This window comes from Momordica charantia, assembly GCF_013281855.1.
Source record: "Momordica charantia cultivar OHB3-1 chromosome 10 unlocalized genomic scaffold, Mcharantia_2.0 BLBB01000010.1, whole genome shotgun sequence".
NCBI lineage: Eukaryota > Viridiplantae > Streptophyta > Magnoliopsida > Cucurbitales > Cucurbitaceae > Momordica > Momordica charantia.
Window position 1 is genome coordinate 18,255,172 of NW_028275158.1, and position 6,930 is coordinate 18,262,101.

A 6,930-nucleotide genomic window follows, 5' to 3' on the forward strand; every position below is an offset into this window, starting at 1 on the left:
TTATCGAGATAAGTTATGTTCAGATTAGCATGTCACTTGTGCTTTAAATCTAGTCATCTATGATTTTTAAAACATTTTGTCATAGATATGGGTAGAAATTTGAATCTATAACTATTTTTAAAAGGTAAATATGTTTTCTACGTAACAAATATGTTTGTGATATAGTTTGTTCCTGAGCCTTGGTTATACATACGATGATATGTCTATTTGTTTATGAAAACTGATGTGATTTCATTAAAGTTTGACTAGTTGAAAATTGGCAGGTAAGGTCACTTAACGTGCAATTTTCATGCCACCTGAAATGCTCGATCTATGTCGTTGAATGTATTAGTAATGTGATTAGGGAAGGTTTAGCTATATTTATGAGATAGCAAAAATCGCCCTAATCCTTTACCATTACAGGAAATAGACGAGATTGTTCTAAAGGAAAGTTGTTAGTAAATAACCTAAAGTTGCGCACTAAGGAATTGGTAATATAATTAATATGTAGTCCAAGTGCGAGATTTGGATCACAAATTAATATAATTATTATTGGGCTATTTGATCGGCCAACTAAAGTGATTTGTAAGTAATGGGTTCATTTACTTTTATTAAGCGTAGACTTTTATTTAGTTTGATATCCATTTATTCTTATTGGGCTTAATGAGAGTTCACGAAATGGTCTGTACATAAAATCCAAGGGTTATGGTCTCCAATACGTTAAAAATATTTCAGTTCTCTTATTTCCCATTTGATAAAGAGAGTATTGAGTACTGTGTGTTTAGTCGAGAAAGATATATAGATTTAGTTATGATCAAACATGTCATTATTGGTTGTCTTAGACGACATTTGTAAGTTTTAGTTTTTGTTCAGTTTATATGATTAAATTATTTTCTTCCAATTAAATTATTATTATCACCAAACATAATTGATAAATCCATGAGGATGTAATGTAAAAATACACTATATTAATTGAGTTAAAATTACTCAATGATTTAATTGGATCAAATGAACATACTACACTCCTCTGTAAAATTTAAAACTTATTTATATTAGTAACTCAATTCACATAATTAAAGTGGTTTACTATTACACAGATTGATCCCTTAAAATATTGGTATACTCCTAAAAAATAAAATCAAGGTATCAAGTATGATATTGAAATTTTTAGAATATTAGGAACCAAATTGAAAAACAATCGAATGTTAGGGGCTAAACCGTATATTTTTACGAATTAATGGCTTGTTGAAAGGTAGATATTCAAATATTTTTAAAAGCTTGAATACCTAATTTTATGGATTAAATAATATCTTGAAAATTTCATAAAATAATATATTTTAAGTTAACAAAAAGGGCATATAAGAAATAATTATTTTTATATATAAAATACAATATGAATGTAAATTTTAGGTCTGTGATTTCACTTAGAGATTTTATTTAGTACACAGGGGATCGAATTCATAGTCTCTTGTTGGAGATATATGTCAATAACCCGCTGACTTGTACTTGCTTTGGTGATTCCAATAAGGGTTGAGCTATGCTCCGCGATTCCACTTGAGATGAATTTTGAGAGTGGATATGAAAAATTCCTAACTTTTTATGTTTGATATAATTGATTATAAGGGGATGGGAGATTGAACATCACAACCCATCTATGTTCATAATGATTACGGTTGATTGCGAATAAATTTATTCAAAATCGCTTTTTAAAATACCTTAATTTACAAACTTGCCACCTACCTTTTGGCACCGAGAAAGTTAAAAAAGAAAAATTATTTGAAATTCGAAAAATGATTTTACAACGAAATCTTCAAAATCCAATGTTTCTTATCAACAAACTTTTTACATGAAAACTCATCTTAAAATCACGTAAGATTTCAAATCACTCTCTCGAAAAATTGTTAAACTACCAAAAGAGACCCTTAGAAGTTGATTTCCAATAGAATCAGATGCCTCTTGTTTACAAAGTTTACAACAATAATTTTATTCATTTTCGCAAATTTAAAATTCATTCCATATATCTCGTATATTTTTTCACACAACCAAACTAAAATATATATTATTCTACCAATTATTTTGTTCATGATATTTAGCAAATAATTTGGAGGAAACGTAAATCATATAAAATTTTCGAGGATTTTTTTTTAATAATGTTTCCTTTGAAACTTATTTCAAATATATATCAACTCTCAGACTATTTTTAAAAATAATACTTTAGAAATTATAGGAGAAATTGTAAGGCGTCTCTTGAAGAGACGACCTATGCCACCCCACGCTTCCCTAGTTGCATGACACCTTGGTGGCGCCATGCATTTTTTTTTTCTAATTCTGACATGAAGAGACGACATATACAACTAAATAAAATCAATTATATTGTAATTATTTATCTTTTAAACAAATGTAAATAAATGTTACTTATTCAAATTTTATTTTCTAGAATAAACCAACTACTAATTCTATAAAAATAAAATAAAATAATTACTATTAAAATATATTATCAAAACAACTGCTAATTCTAAAAAGAAATTACGATTAAAAATATATTGTCTAAAAAAAGATAGATTTTATTTTACAAATTAAGTAAATGAAATGAATTACATTAATGTAGTAATTATAATTTAAAAGTAAAAATAATTAATTACATTTTTAATATAAAATTCTATCGAATAAAAATGAAAAAAAAAAGTGATATAATTGAGATTTGAACCAGGACATCTAGATTAAAAAATAAGGGAACAACCACTATGGCAAATTATTACATATGTTATCATTTGGCATATGTCGTCTCCTCAAAAGACAACATGCCAGAATTTAAAAAGAAAAAAGAAAAAAAAAACACACGACGCCGGCGAGGCGCCATGCAACTAGGGAAGGGTATAAGTCGTTTACAATTTCCAAAGCATTATTTTTTAAAATAGTTTGGGAGTTGATATATATTTGGAATAAGTTTCAAATGAATTATTATTAAAAAAAATCCAAATTTTCAATAGTTATTTTTTTAAAAGGATTATAAATTAAGAACACATTTGTGCAAATTTTAAGAGTGTATCTATTTTATTAACCATCTAGCTAAATCAGAACAATTTAATATTAATTTACCTAATACTATAACCAACTTTTTTATATTTAAAATTTAAATTTATCAAACACTAATCTGATTCACATTATAAACGGTTTTTCTAAAAGTATAGTTGACATTAATTATTTTAAAAGTGATGGTAATCTCAAACTAAGCCTATAACATAATTAAGTATGATATGAATTATCGATAAAGATTAAAATAATATAAATATTATTAAAAAAAGCCTAATTTAAGAAAAAATTTGCAAAAAGTCAAATACAAGATATTACAAAATCAATCTAGATTCTAATATCTCGCAGTTGTCTCGAACACTTTTTTCATTATTGACTTGTATAAATATGAAATTTATATATTTTTTTAATTTAAATTATGGTTAGATTTATTTTAACAGCAAAACAGAAAATTATTAAAAACGATGACCAGATTTATAAATATTGTTTCAAATCACAGCAAATTTGTAAATATTTGTGGTAAACGATTCATATACTTAATTTACGATTAAAATAGATTTAAAACATGAGTATTATTTATTAAATTATAAATCATTTTCCAAAAAAAAAAAAGGATTTATTAAATTATAAATCAAACTAAATATATTGTGCTTGTACAACAAACAAACTCCAAATTATTGAATAAGGCCCAATATAGGTTTTATGTTGGTATTTTTCACTTTTGTGGAAAGCCCACATTTAAGGCCCAAATGGGCTTAGTCTTTTTCTTTTTCTTTTTTTTTTTCTAATTTATTTATTTTTAATTTAATTTTGGAGTGAAGCAGGAATAGAGATTAAGATGAAAGAGACGGTGAGAGAGTGGAAAAAGAAAGAAAATATAAAAGAAAATAAATTCGGTGGATAATAGTTTTCAGCACGTGTGGAGGCCAATTGGTGGTCGATGTCGTGTTTATGACATGCTCGTCTTCAATTTGGATAATACAGATTTCTTTTGGAGCCTATTAAATGTTTGTAGGTAGTTGGGTGCCATTTGGAGTGAGATCTTTCTAATTCATTTTTTTTATCTATATTTGTCGAGATTTATTGTTTTTGATGTTAGGTTTTGGCAAAATATTATAATTGAAGTTTGTCCCACATCGAAAAGATACAAGGAACAGTGTGTTCGCCAAGCAGTAGAAGTTGTCCCACGTCGGAAAGGTACAAGGAGGAGGTGTGTTCTAGCTAATATAAAAGGAGTTTATGGACTTGAATTTTAATCCTCCAAATTGAAATACTTTAGAGTTTTTCCACGTTGACCTTAAGGATATATTTTTCCACAATAAAATTGCAAGCGTATTGTACTTGTTTTTGTTAATTATACTGCTTATTTTCTATTAGATTTACATAAGATGAGATATTTAGTCCTTAAAATATAGTGTTTATCCTTATCGGAACGAAAATTTTTATTAGTTTGGTCTTATGTTGAACGATGGAAACTAGTAAAAGACTCTAACTATCAAATTTGTAATAGAAAGATCCAAGATATTTTATATGTGAAAGATTTTTATTATCTATTGTTTCACTTGAGAGGTATGAAGATAAAATTGACTTGAAATAGAAAATATGTCATAGGAAAAATGTGACTTATATGAGACCTTGGGCAGAAGAAACTTTTTTTTTTCTCTCTATATTTGCTGAATATAGAGACAATGGAAGAAAAATGAAAAGTGATAGAGGAAAGAAAGGGAAGATAATAAATTTCATACATAATAGCTTTTCAACATGCTCGGACGATTCATAGTCATTGAGCTAAAAATTTGATAGCATGCGCACGACGTGATTATAGTTGGTGATATTTTTTAGTACAATATGTGAGGTTGAGAGATCGAACTTACAATTTTTTGATTGGAAATATATGTCAATTACTGTTGAGTTAGGCTCGCTTTGGCACAACTTTTTGATATATTGCATTTGTTCGTTGTTTTTCAGATTGACATTTGTTTGTTGTTATTTCTACTTTTGCTATTTTCCTTTTATCACATAAGAGGGATAATTGTCCTTTTAAGGTTCACCTTGATATGTTAGTATTTGATGTTTGGATTCTTTTTTCTCATTTAGTCCTTAAAAAACTTTCAATTTAGTTTCTCGTGTTTTTACATTTTTTAATTTAATCTCTCGGACGAATGTTAAAAGCGAATGATGAACTTATATAACATAACAATTATTAGGTCTCGTTTCATTCTTTTGATTTTGTTTATTAAATTGTAGCAATGTAATCAATTGGTGGGACCCACCTTAAACTTTATAATTCCGTCGTAAAAAAGTGTAATTTGTTTATTAAATTGTAGCAATGTAATCAATTTGTGGGACCCACCTTAAACTTTATAATTCCTTCGTAAAAAAGTGTAATTTCAATCGTTTTCTATGAGGATTTTTTTCTTAAATAATTATTTTTTAAAAACAAATGACAAATCTAAAGTAGGTTTCAAAGTAATTACAAAATTAGGGTAGATAAATCGTAGGCTGCGATTTCACTAAAGTCGCAGCCAATTCTACCTGACCTGGTGCAAATGGAGCCACGTTTTTTCTGACGGGCCATTTATCTTTTTAATTATTTTTTTATTTTGAATTTGGAAGTCGCAGCCAACGTCTGCGATTTCCCTTTGTTTTTTTGGTTAAATTTGGGAGGGGCAGCCCTTCCCCACTTCCTCTTTTATTTTTTTTATTTTTTATTTTTTATTTTTATTTTATCTTTTAAATTTAAAAATTATAGCCCTGCAACTTTCCATCAATATCCCTTTGTTTTTCTTAATTTTATTTTAAAAGACCATAATTTAAGAAAAATACTATCATCTTAATTTTCTCTATTATTTGGAAAGTAGTTCTTAATTACCTACCAGATGATGGACATATTCCTATAATGTAATAATTTAAAACAAAATAATTGTAAAACAAACAAAACCCTAATTATACATATCCCAAAATTTGGTTTTTGTTTTAAAGTCATGTATTGCGCGGTGCAAATGACAAAACATGTGAGTTTCATGTAATTTATACCTTTACTTTTATGCTTTTATTAATTTAATAATTTTTTATCGATTTAGTTTATATTAAATTTAAATGTTATTTTATAGAACATACGAAGTTGAAATACAAAAAGCTAAATGACATTTTAATCATCGAATTGGTTTTAATATACATTTAAACTTTAAATGACATTTTAATCAAATTTAAAAATAAAAAAATAAAAAATAAAAAATTTAATCACATCTTAATTAAATTTCGCAATATTAATAAAATAACAATATATAAATAAAATAAAACAAAATAAATAAAAATGTGGGAGTGTACGCGACTTCCAAAAAAAAAAAGGTGAAAGTCGCGTACATTGTACGCGACTTCCACCCAATCACCTGCCACGTTTGCACGGAAATCGCAGGCATTGTAGGTGAGTTTTGATTTTTATTTTAACCTAACCTATTTTTGTCAATAGTTCTGAAAACATAACTCACCTTTGAATTTATTTATTTAAATTACATTTATTTTGTAGTTTTTTTAAACTAGCATTATTTTTGTAATTTATTTTTAAAACTAGATTATTTTAAAACTTTGTCCTTTCTATGATCTATCAATCTCATTTTATTTCTTTTTTTATCTTTTATTTTGTGAGCCCACGTATTTATAATAATTACTTTACCGCTTTTACCATTTATCTCTTATAGACCTATCACTTTTAAATTAATTGTCTTTTACAATTTTGTTATTTATATTACTAATAATTTTTCCTCTAATTAAAATTTATACGACTTTTATTAGGCGATGTGTTTTTTTAATTTTTTAATTTTACTATAATTATTAACTAATATCAATAAAAATTTTAAAATATTAATTCACTATTATTAAATATTATAACAATCAAATTTAATAATATTTTATATT